The following is an 11,011-nucleotide window of genomic DNA, read 5'->3' on the forward strand; positions in this document are numbered from 1 at the left end:
TGCTCTTTTGACAGTGTGAATCCATGTAATTGTTTTGATTTTGTTAAACATTCATTAAAAATTTCAACTTGATACCTTTAGACTATTAAGAGATATTGTGGATAATATTTCAAATAATATTCAAAGAGATAATATTTCAACAACCTTTTGAAATTCTTTAATAATTTCATTAATCCAAAAAATTATTAAAAATAAACTTTTGGCTTCTTGCTTTAAGGAGTACTAGATTGATTAAAATGGGGAAATTTTGGAAGAAAAATAATCAGATTACCTAGAGCTTGGATCTGTAGGTTAGCTTCTTTTGAGAGTTTGAAGGATGGTGGATATGATTTTTGCCAAATCAAGTTGAAAGAGTAATGGACCATTGTGGCCTGTTAAGATGTAGAACAATGAAAAAGGATTGATGGATAAGAGTGTGTAAGCATGGAAGGAAGTGCAGCAATCCATAAGCAACCAGGATATCCGAGTGGCAAGCCCAAAAAGACCAATCCATGTCTTTTAGATTTTTCTCCTGAGCTAAAGAGTGCTAGGGGAATGGCTTATGTTTAATTTGGGCTTAATAGAGAGTTTTTGAAGAATTTTTTGCTGGTGAGGCGAGATAGATTGAATTTAGGAGAAAGAAGAAATTTTTGGGAATGTTAAGGCTAGCAGCCATCCTCTACTTTTGCACTATATGTCAATGAGATTCTTTCATTTTGTATCTAATTGTGAAGATCTCTCTGAGTCGCAGAATAAATATTTTGGAAGAGTGTCTAGGAGTGAGTGTTGATTAATTGAGCAGATATGGCAGAGGAATGCCTGTGCTTCTAATTAGTTGTTTAAAGTTCATTTATATAGAGGTTACAACCTTGAGAATTATGTTTGAGGGTATAGTTTCTTGAAATTTTTAGGAGTTGGATTTTATTATGGTTGTTATTTTTCAGTTCAAACTATTAACTTCTTTGTCTTGTTTTTTTTTGGGGGGGGGGGGTGTTGTATCATTTGAAGTTGTGTTTTGTTCTTCATGAAATTTTTGTTTGTTTGTTTTGATATGTTGCTATGGCCTGCCGGATTTTGTAGTAAAATCTTATCTTTTTATCAGTGCTCCCCAAGCCAAAATATGGTTTTCCTTGTTGTTCAAGATGGGGGACTGTAATTTTCTTTTATAGGTGTTTAGACAGTGGTGATTCCAATGGTTTAATTTTTATTTTTATTTGACGCCATTTTTGAAGAGTTCTAGGCTCTTCTTTGGAATTATAATAAATTTGCTTATGCAATAAACTTTTGGTATTTAGATTAGCTGAAATAACAGTTACCATTTCTTTAAGGTAACCACTCATAATAACCAGAAATTTTAAAACGTGCTTTAAAAAAAGTATATCCAGTGAGAAAAATTTAAATGGTATGCAAAGGCTAGATGTCTCGCATCTACTGGGATGTGTGAATATCTGTTCAAATTTTTTTACTCTATTTTTTGTTTCTCTATTGTTTCTTTTTATTTGGCATTGAATAAATTTGACATAATCTGTATTATTAATATATTTAGATTGGTAATCAGCTTATTCAAAAAGCATCTCTTTTACGTAGATCAGAACTACAAGAACAGAACTACATGTATAGGCCTCTCTGATGTCATATCCTCTTGGCAATTAGCACAACAGCAAAGGGTTTATGCTTAAACGTCTGTACATTTGAATATGTCTTCGAGCCTCAAATAAAAAAATGACAAGTTAAAACCAACTAGACTGCAACGCTTGCCAGGGAGAGGTGCCATCTCATTGTCAAAAATTTAAATATTTCAAAATGTTCAGGAATGCTCCCTCGTTTTTTTGTTTTTTTAGAAATTTTGTTCAATGATTTGCTTTTGGAAGTTCTCATTGCCAGACCAGGATCTCAAACTTACTGCTATTTTCAAATGATACTCAGAATCAAAAATCTGTTTCAGATTTTTAAAGTATCATATTTAAAAGTGTTTATGTTCCTAATGGACTCACCAAACCAAAAATGATTATTCTTCTTATGCCCCAGTCACAATTAGTTTTTACTAATACTGAGACTTGCATAGTGCTAAGGTAAGCCAATCAGACGTTCCATAGGATTTTTCAGCCAGTCAGCAAGTTTCTACGGGAAATCTGACTGACTTTAATTAGCGCTTACTAAATCCTGTTATTGAAAAAAATAATTGAACGGGCATTTATGTTAATAAAACCAAGAATCAACTTTCCAAGTTTATAACTTAGTCCTGAGCTATTATTCCAGAAATTCAAAATAACTTTCTTAAAATATCAAGTATAGTGAAAATGGAATTTGATTGTTCAGATTTGGTTAAGCTGAATTTATCTCAACCACATGTGTCTAACAAAATTCTGTAAAATTGAAAATTCAATTTTTAGCAAACAAGACCTCCAATATAGAGCACAAAAATATATTTTGCAATTTGTGTTAGGTTTTTGTTTATACTGTGAGAACTAGCCTAAATAGAATTATATTCTTAATTTTGCATTGTCATGGCCCCAACGGCTCTAGAGCAATAAAAAAAAAATCGGAAATATTATTATGCGGTTATCCAGTTTTTGGTAGTAGCTAGCGCCAAAATGTAGAGAAATATAGCACAGGTTAACAAAAGGACGCTAAAAAATTAAGCCACCCAACACCTTAAGAAGCTGTACCTTTGCTGTGAAAATGTCAGTGTAGTCGATTGCGGAAGACAGGAGGTATGAGATCCCCCCCCTCTTCTAAATTCAGAAAAATATATCTTTGGGGTTATTTTCATTGAAAATAGTTTGTTTTATTCCCGAATGAAAAAAACAATCAACAATTGTTCCCTCCCCGCTAAATGTTGATGAATTAAAGCCACTGGAAAGTTTAGTTTTTCTTGCGAATGAACAAATTTTTATTGGCTAATTTTCAATGGATAAATGGTTTTAATCAAATTTGACTAATTAGTTTTGCTACTTTATTTTTTATTCAACGTGTCATCACTGGCGATAATGTGGCACTGACTTCATTATTATGAATCCACTAAATAAAAAAAATGGGAAAATCCTGGCTTTAAGGAATTCACCATGTCCTTTATGGTGTCCTTTATCCTCAAGGAATATAATCTAAACAGCAAAAATATATAAAAAAAGAAGGAATGAAGTTTGACTAGTACTTTTTCTCAACTTTTTTTCACTTTTTGTCACTTTTTATACTTGGTTCAAAAACATGTTCAGACCTTTTCTAGAGGCAATGACTTCTTAATTTTTTTGGCGGAGTCTCTGGGGTCCCATAAAACAATAGTTGTGCATCTGTCGATGGTATATTAAACATTATATTTATCATTGAAGGTTACATAAATAAAACCTTACTACTGTATTTTAGATTCTTTACTTTCTTATTATTTCTATTATATATTATTTTAGTTTCTGAACTAACCAATATTTATTTTTGGCTCATTTTAAAATATAGAATTGGTATTGGTCCCTTCAAAATCCACCATTCTGGATCAAAAGCGTTTGTAGCCTATTCCCCAAATCCTCATTTTATCCGAAGTTCTAGAAAAAAGGAAATAAGGTCACACGTGAAATAGAATACATTAGTTTAAATTAATGAAAAAACTTATTCATTGAAAGGTTATATAAATAAAACCTTACTACTGTATTTTAGATTCTTTACTTTCTTGTTATTTCTATTATATACTATTTTAGTTTCTTAACTAACTAATATTTATTTTTGGCTCATTTTAAAATATAGAATTGGTATTGGTCCCTTCAAAATCCACCATTCTGGATCAAAAGCGTTTGTAGCCTATTCCCCAAATCCTCATTTTATCCAAAGTTCTAGAAAAAAGGAAATAAGGTCACACGTAAAATAGAATACATTAGTTTAAATTAATGAAAAAACTTATTCATTGAAAGGTTATATAAATAAAACCTTACTACTGTATTTTAGATTCTTTACTTTCTTATTATTTCTATTATATACTATTTTAGTTTCTTAACTAACCAATATTTATTTTTGGCTCATTTTAAAATATAGAATTGGTATTGGTCCCTTCAAAATCCACCATTCTGGATCAAAAGCGTTTGTAGCCTATTCCCCAAATCCTCATTTTATCCAAAGTTCTAGAAAAAAGGAAATAAGGTCACACGTAAAATAGAATACATTAGTTTAAATTAATGAAAAAACTTAAACGGAATTTCTGCTTTGATTAAGATTGTCCCAGAAGTTGGGATGTATGAAAAAGTGTATTATCCAATTTCAGCGAGATTCAAATTATTGTCTATTTCAGGAAAACGAATTGATTTAGTGTGCGGCAATGATTCGTCCATAGAAGCAGCACCAGAGAGAAAAGTATCACAAGCAATCCAAAGGCTTAGCCTAAACCTTGCTTTAGATTTTCTGCGTTTTACCTCAGGGTCAACACTTATGGTCCCAGACCAATTTTTTCAACGGGCACAGGGGTCTTAGCTGCAGCTGTTAAATAAACAGTTGCCTATTAATAATCTGAGTTTAAGTGGCACCATTTTTATTATCCTTTGAATTTTTTGCATTGTGAATAGAATGTTATCCAGGTACGAAAAAAGTTCCAAAGCTGCGTGTAGCAGAACTCGACAGAATTCCAAAAGCTTTTTTTTGTCTTAAGAATATACAAAGAAAAAAAAAAGAAAAGATAATGTTAGTCGATATTGAAATTAAATAATCATGAATAATAAATTAAAATGTAGTGAATATGTAATCTATTTATTTTTCTTGTTTCTTTCTATTTCTTTTTTTTTTTTTTTTATAGAGTGATCTACGAGTAGACATTTGGCAAGATCGATGTTCTGGAAGAATATAAAAATTTGGGTTTTCTCTAGTCTTCTGTTACTGGTATGTAATTCTTGAATTTGTCTTCATTATAAGGAGCGTTCGGATTTGTGTAGATTGCACCATACTTTGTTGCAGATTGCACCATACTTCGGTGCAGATTACAGCATACTTGGGTGCATACTTTTTGGTGCTTTGATTGCACCATTTCCAGGCTTTTGTAGTAGGTAATTACGGACGGCGAAAACGAGAGTAAGATTTAGTTTCAGAAAACAGTAAACTATAAAGTCTGAAGATATCAGGTATTGCCTTAATAAAAGACGCTTCTTTTCAAAAATATCAATAAAGAACTATTTTGTTAGAATAATTAAAGAAAATATTTCTTACGAAAGTGAAGAGCGAGGTTGACAGTTTAAACGAATAAAAATTATTGCTTGACTGAGAACGTAAGATACAACTACAAAACTAGCTAAAATAAACTACAGGGTGGGCCAAAAGTAACTGACCCTTTATATTTTTCAATATCTTTTTTATTTTTAGATATTTTTATTTTCTTAATATTTTTTTTCAGATCCTGGAAATTAACTATGGAGAAATTTAGTACCGTACAACGTACGGTATATAAGGTGATACAATATACTTAAGTGATAGAAAAGCAATTTCCATCGCCTTGACATTATGATACTAAAGTTTCATGCATATAACTGTTAAAATAAAAAAGTTATTTAAAATTGAAATGGGTCAGTGACTTTTGGCCCACTCTGTAATTCATGTTGTTTTCTAATATCTATAGGAGTCTAAAAACTGGAGCTTTACTAAAACAGAGCCTGCATGAGTTCTTTTTTAGAGAATTGTAATTGCGTACTAAAAGATACCAATATCATGTTCGCTGAAACACTATTGAGATATTTATCAATTTTTTTGATTTGGTGCAGATCAGTTATAGAATGTACCGCTCCTAAACCATCCTTTATTGTGGGAGGGGGGAAGGGGTCTATTTTGTGTTTTCAGTGCAGTACTAGTATTTAGATTTTCACAAATAATAGTAAATAGATAACAGATAATAGTAAATATGTCACGTCAGTTTATTTGATGCAGTTTTCTGGTTATATCTGCCATAATCTGCCAGGTAGTATTTTTTTATCATTCTTGAGTTTCAACTTTACTCTTTCCTTCCTTAAGAAAGTCTTAAAGAATTTTTGCTTTTTTTTCGTTTTCTGTGTGTAATAAACTTTACAAAAAGATTTTGCGTGACTTGGACAGTGAAACTAAAGAAATTCATTAAGGGTATAAAGAGAAAGGGCTATAAATATAGGCTTTACTTCTTACATTTGTTAAATTTTGTACAAGACATATAATTTTATATATAACTTTTTCACGTAAATAAAGAATCTGATAGGTATGCAATTATCGCTTCTCTCAAAAATTTGAACAAAAAACGATATTAATTATTTAATGAAATTGGAAATAAATTAAAGGCATTTCTTCATTAGGTAGTTATTTTTCAAAGTGCGTTTATTTAGTTTTCACTTACTAGTGGAGTGGAGGTGAGAGGGAGTATTGAAAAAAGGGGATTGTAATCCTCTAGGTAAGGACGTTCAACTATGGAGATTACAATAGTACCTTTGATGTACTATGGTGTACCATGAACATTGCAGTATGGCAGTCAGAAGTTGTACGAGATAGTAGCTTTTACTTAAGCCATTAGGTATCTGTCTGCGATCTGTTAGTGGAATTCTGTTAGTCTCTCTAGAAACGAAATACGAAACGAACATTTCTAGAAACGAAACATTCAAAAACAACATACTGTGTAATGCCAACAATTATAATATAATAGCTATTAGTTTCACTTATGGTCAAGTACCGCGATGTGTTTTTGCGTCTCTTTTTGTTAAGCTTAGTTTATACAAATCTAGCGGAAACTCTCAGATGCATGCATTTTAAAATCCTTCCTTTTTTTGAAGTTCTCATGAATTTATAATAAACTTTTACAATAAATATTAATCGAAGTAAATAGTTTCGATTCCTAAATCAATGTCAAATGGCAACAACGTTATAAATGCGTACTTACCTCACTTCTTAAGGCAAATAGCTCCTCTTTGCCCCCTCCTTCCCCCTGAGGAATTAACATGAGCCACTTGATATATTTTGATTGTTTTACAAAAGCAACCCAAACTATCAAATTATTTTCAAAGCGGGGGGGGGGGTTGAAAACGTCCTGTTAAAGTCAGGGGTGGATCTAGAGAAAAATCTTGGGGGGGGGGCACTGGACTAAGGGCGCCAATATGATTCGAGCGTAATGATAGTGGGTATGTAGATAATGCTTTCGTCAGACCAGTTTGTTTGTGTGAATCTGGATCGTGCTGATGTAAAATGACAAAGAAACCGCCTTGAAAGCCAATAATATTTTTCTATAGCAGTAAAATGTGTACAGTACAACAGACGCGAGCAGATTCTTTGATGAATAAATTACTATGGCTTCATTGAGACTTTCTGAATGAGTAGACCAGACTAGTTTTTTTTTTCTTTTGAGTTGGATAAAAAAATTTAATTAATGGGGAAACCTCTAATTTCTAAGAGTGGAAATACAGCAGTTTTTATAAGAGATAGAGAATTGTAAAGCAGGCCTTTGATCCCCTCCGACCTCATGTATCTGTTCCTGGCCTAAATTTCTTTTAATTCTTTCATTCATCTGATTTCAACCAAATTAGATACATAGTTAAAATAAATACTTAATTATATACTGTTTAATTAGCCAAAAAACTAAAATCAAGGATTTTACGAGGGTGGAGGGTGTTTATTATTAGTCAAAACTTACCTTTCGATTTCCGAGTATTTTACCAAAATATCTGGAAATATCCTTCGATCCCCTTGTACATTCAGCCATCAGTCTTCGTCTCTTATCCATTCTATGCTCATGTCCAGATTTTTTATTTTTATCCATTTTGAACTTTTAGCTACAAGGCTACTTTTCAATATATCATTGTGAATAGACAAATAGCTATAACTGTGTTACCACGTTTATTAAACGTGTTGAAGTTACCCCTTTTATCTTCAACAGGTGTTTTCATTTTCGTGAAATAGGGGAAAGTTTTATGTTCGTAGAAAAATCTTTGCAGCAGTCAAAGATTTTTATGCCTTGCAGGTATTTATACTGAACAGACTGAAGAAAAATAATTTTTGTTCGTTTTAATTTTCAACTTTGCTCTTTACATTCATAGGAAAGCTTTGCTTTTTGTTGTTAATTGGGTAAATCACCTACGAAAATTGACAAGTATACTTAATAAAAAGTAAGAAAAGAAAAAAGAACGGAATGCGAATGAGGGCGCCAGAAAATCCTGGGGGGGGGCTAAGGCCCCCTCCCCCGACTGAAGTATTAAAACGTGACAAATCAATTGGTTATCTAAAAATTTCTGTTTCCTGGTATGTTGATCTTCCTTCGGGTAAAATTGATATTTTGTGGCGCAACGTGGCAGAAAACTACACTTTGCTGTGGCATGATCTTTTTTGCTACTTAAAAAAGTCATCGCCTACCGGAAATTTATCAAAAACCACGGTAATTACTGCAGCATTCATGTCATTATCAACTGACGGCTTATAAAATCATGGACCTAACTTTAAAATTTATATCACACCTCAGTGCTGGAGGCGTGGAGTACTATAGTCTACTATTCAAGTAAAACAACCTAATTAAATTACGACTTGTACGGTTATGTCCTAACATGATTAGTATTTAAACCATCTAAAATCAATTGATGTCTGTAAGCCTCAGGTCTGAAAAGAATCATGTGATAATATACGACGGATCCTCAAAAGCTATTGTGTTTTTATACCTGTCATCTTAAAAGCTTTATTTATAGTAATTATCTAGAAATAGTAAACGATTTTATCCATACCAATAATAGTCCTAATGTCTTCGAAGATGTCCCTAGGTCTTCGAAAACACCCTTATTTTTTCATTCAAAAATCGTGAGGCCCTTCCCAAAAGAATTAGTTATATTTATTTCTGCATTAAAATTAATCGGAAAGACCCACAGCTTCCTCCCATATTTACAAAAAAAATACTTTTTTTAATGAAAAAATTGTCCCCCTCCCACATTTGCAAGCCGAAAATTTTCTTTCCTACTATAAGACCTAAAAACGCAAAATTGTATGATTATTTGAAAAATTTTGTTCATTTTACGAAAGACTAAATTTTCAATTATGGGCCTATCTACCTTTAGATTCATCATAAATGTATGGAAATTTCCAATGTGAGTCTGCTGACAAAATTAGGGCCCAATGAAGCGTTTTCTGATGCAATACTTGCTATGGGGGGAGGGGGGTCGCCCACTTTGGAATGACATTTCCACACAAGATTTTAGCTTAGTTTCATAACGACTTTGAGTTTTTTTAAGAGCCGACTCAAAACTGCCTCAGATTCACTAAACTGTTGTTGTATGTTGCATATTTTATATTATTTCTTTTTGAATGGGTTGGGGTATTTGTTCTATAATAATGAAAACCCAACTGTACTTACTAACAACTGTACAACTGTACTGTACTAGTTAAAAATACTAACTGTAGCAATGACGCCAAATTATTTTTTTTAATTCAGTTTTTATTTTTTGGGACTTATTTGAATTTTTCTGTTTTAGGTGATCATATACTTTATTGTTTCTATGGCTTGTGGTGGACTTAGCTGGCAAAATTATTTGGCCTAGCTATCAGTGTTACTTCATAATTACCACAGATTATTGTTTGCAGAGTCCAAGAATTGAAATTTATCGTTATGTTAGTTACTGCTATTTTAGTTTGTCTGCTCACTATTTTACTTCGTTTTACGTTCACATATTAAATGGCTGACTTCACTACCGTAAATGATCTTTTCTTCAGCAGTAGACTCTTACTTGGATGAAATTGCTTAGGGTTGTTCCAACCGTTCACCATAGACATTAATCTGACATATTGGGAAGAGAGAATCTTGATGTCCAAGATGCCCCCTAAATTTTCTTATTTTTTTCTAAATATAACCAGATAAACTTAAAATTTTCAGCTCAGAAGCACCAAGTACAGTGAAAATGTAATATGATTGTTAGAATTGGTTAAATGTAAACTCATGCAACCATGTACATTTTGAAAAACTAGGAGATATCGGGAATTCAGTTTTTAATGAAAATGACCTCTACGCGTTTGTAGGGGTTGCAAACTTAAAAATAAAAAGAATGAAAAGTGGGTGAAAAAAAAACCGGCTAAAAACAAAAGTACAAAACAGCTTAAGAAGATATAGCTTTCTTTTGAAGGTTTAATCACCTTTTGGAATCATCAGATTGTGAAGATTCAAATTTTCATGGACGAAAAACGTTGTTACGTTCAGACAATTATTTTTGCTTATTTATTTTCACGGTATATCAACGAAAATATGGTACAGTCCTAAAAATTTCCTAGTTTAGACCTGTGGTGGTGCAGTGGATTTGATCTTGGTAAAACGGGATCCAGAGTTCGAACTCCGCTGCAGCAACTTACTGCGATGCTAACACAAGGACCTAATAACCTAAGCGTCGGTTATCCAAAAGAAACAAACTTCCTAGTTTTTAATCTCGGTTATCATGCATGAATAGACCCAAGATGCGTTCAGGAGCAAAGATACTTTTATCTTAATGTCCTTGGTATTTTAAGACAGGTACATATTAAAAAATCATCTTACTTGCATTGAAATAAAAATTTAAGTAATAGTAATAGGTCGTTTGATGGATAAACAATCATTTTCTACAGAAGCAAAGAAGAGCATCCTTTTTAAACATTCTGTATCGATAAAGTGGTCACTTGCACCTGGAGAGCTTACAATAGTCGGTATAGTTCGATCTTTTGGAAACAATTACAGGCTCACTTTTGAATGATTTTTTTTTGGCAAGATTTTGATGTATATGATACAACGCTTGAGTGGGCTGATGAGGTTCAAGGACGTTAAACAGTCTCCAAGATTCTAGCTCCACAAAAAGTGACTTCAAGAACTACGTAAATGGAACGCCTGTAACCATTATCCAACAGATTTTATTTAACTTGCCTGATTAGAGGCAGTATCATATTAAAATCTTTCGTTTAGTAAAAATATAAAAAAACTTCTATTTCAAATAGAATTCGTAATTCTATTTCAGTTTTATTCTTACGCAAGTAACTACTATTACTTACGCTGCTTAACCTGTATGGTTGACCTTGGTCGGTAGGCCAAAAAAAAAAAAAAAAGAAGAAAAGAAAGACG

The 11,011-nt window shown here is 32.3% G+C and overlaps 1 long non-coding RNA gene across 5 annotated transcripts in view; it reads left to right on the forward strand.

Moving 5' to 3' along the window:
• Window positions 1–9,630, forward strand: part of LOC136030459 (uncharacterized) — a 29,262-nt gene extending 19,632 nt beyond the window's left edge. For all 5 annotated transcript variants that reach the window (XR_010618281.1, XR_010618280.1, XR_010618279.1 and 2 more), the window contains exons 3-4: window positions 4,751–4,833; window positions 9,408–9,630. This is a non-coding gene — a long non-coding RNA (uncharacterized LOC136030459). The remainder of the gene's footprint in view (window positions 1–4,750; window positions 4,834–9,407) is intronic.
• Window positions 9,631–11,011: the final 1,381 nt, after the last annotated feature.

Source organism: Artemia franciscana, chromosome 8 (assembly GCF_032884065.1).
Source record: "Artemia franciscana chromosome 8, ASM3288406v1, whole genome shotgun sequence".
In the NCBI taxonomy this organism is placed as follows: Eukaryota; Metazoa; Arthropoda; class Branchiopoda; order Anostraca; family Artemiidae; genus Artemia; species Artemia franciscana.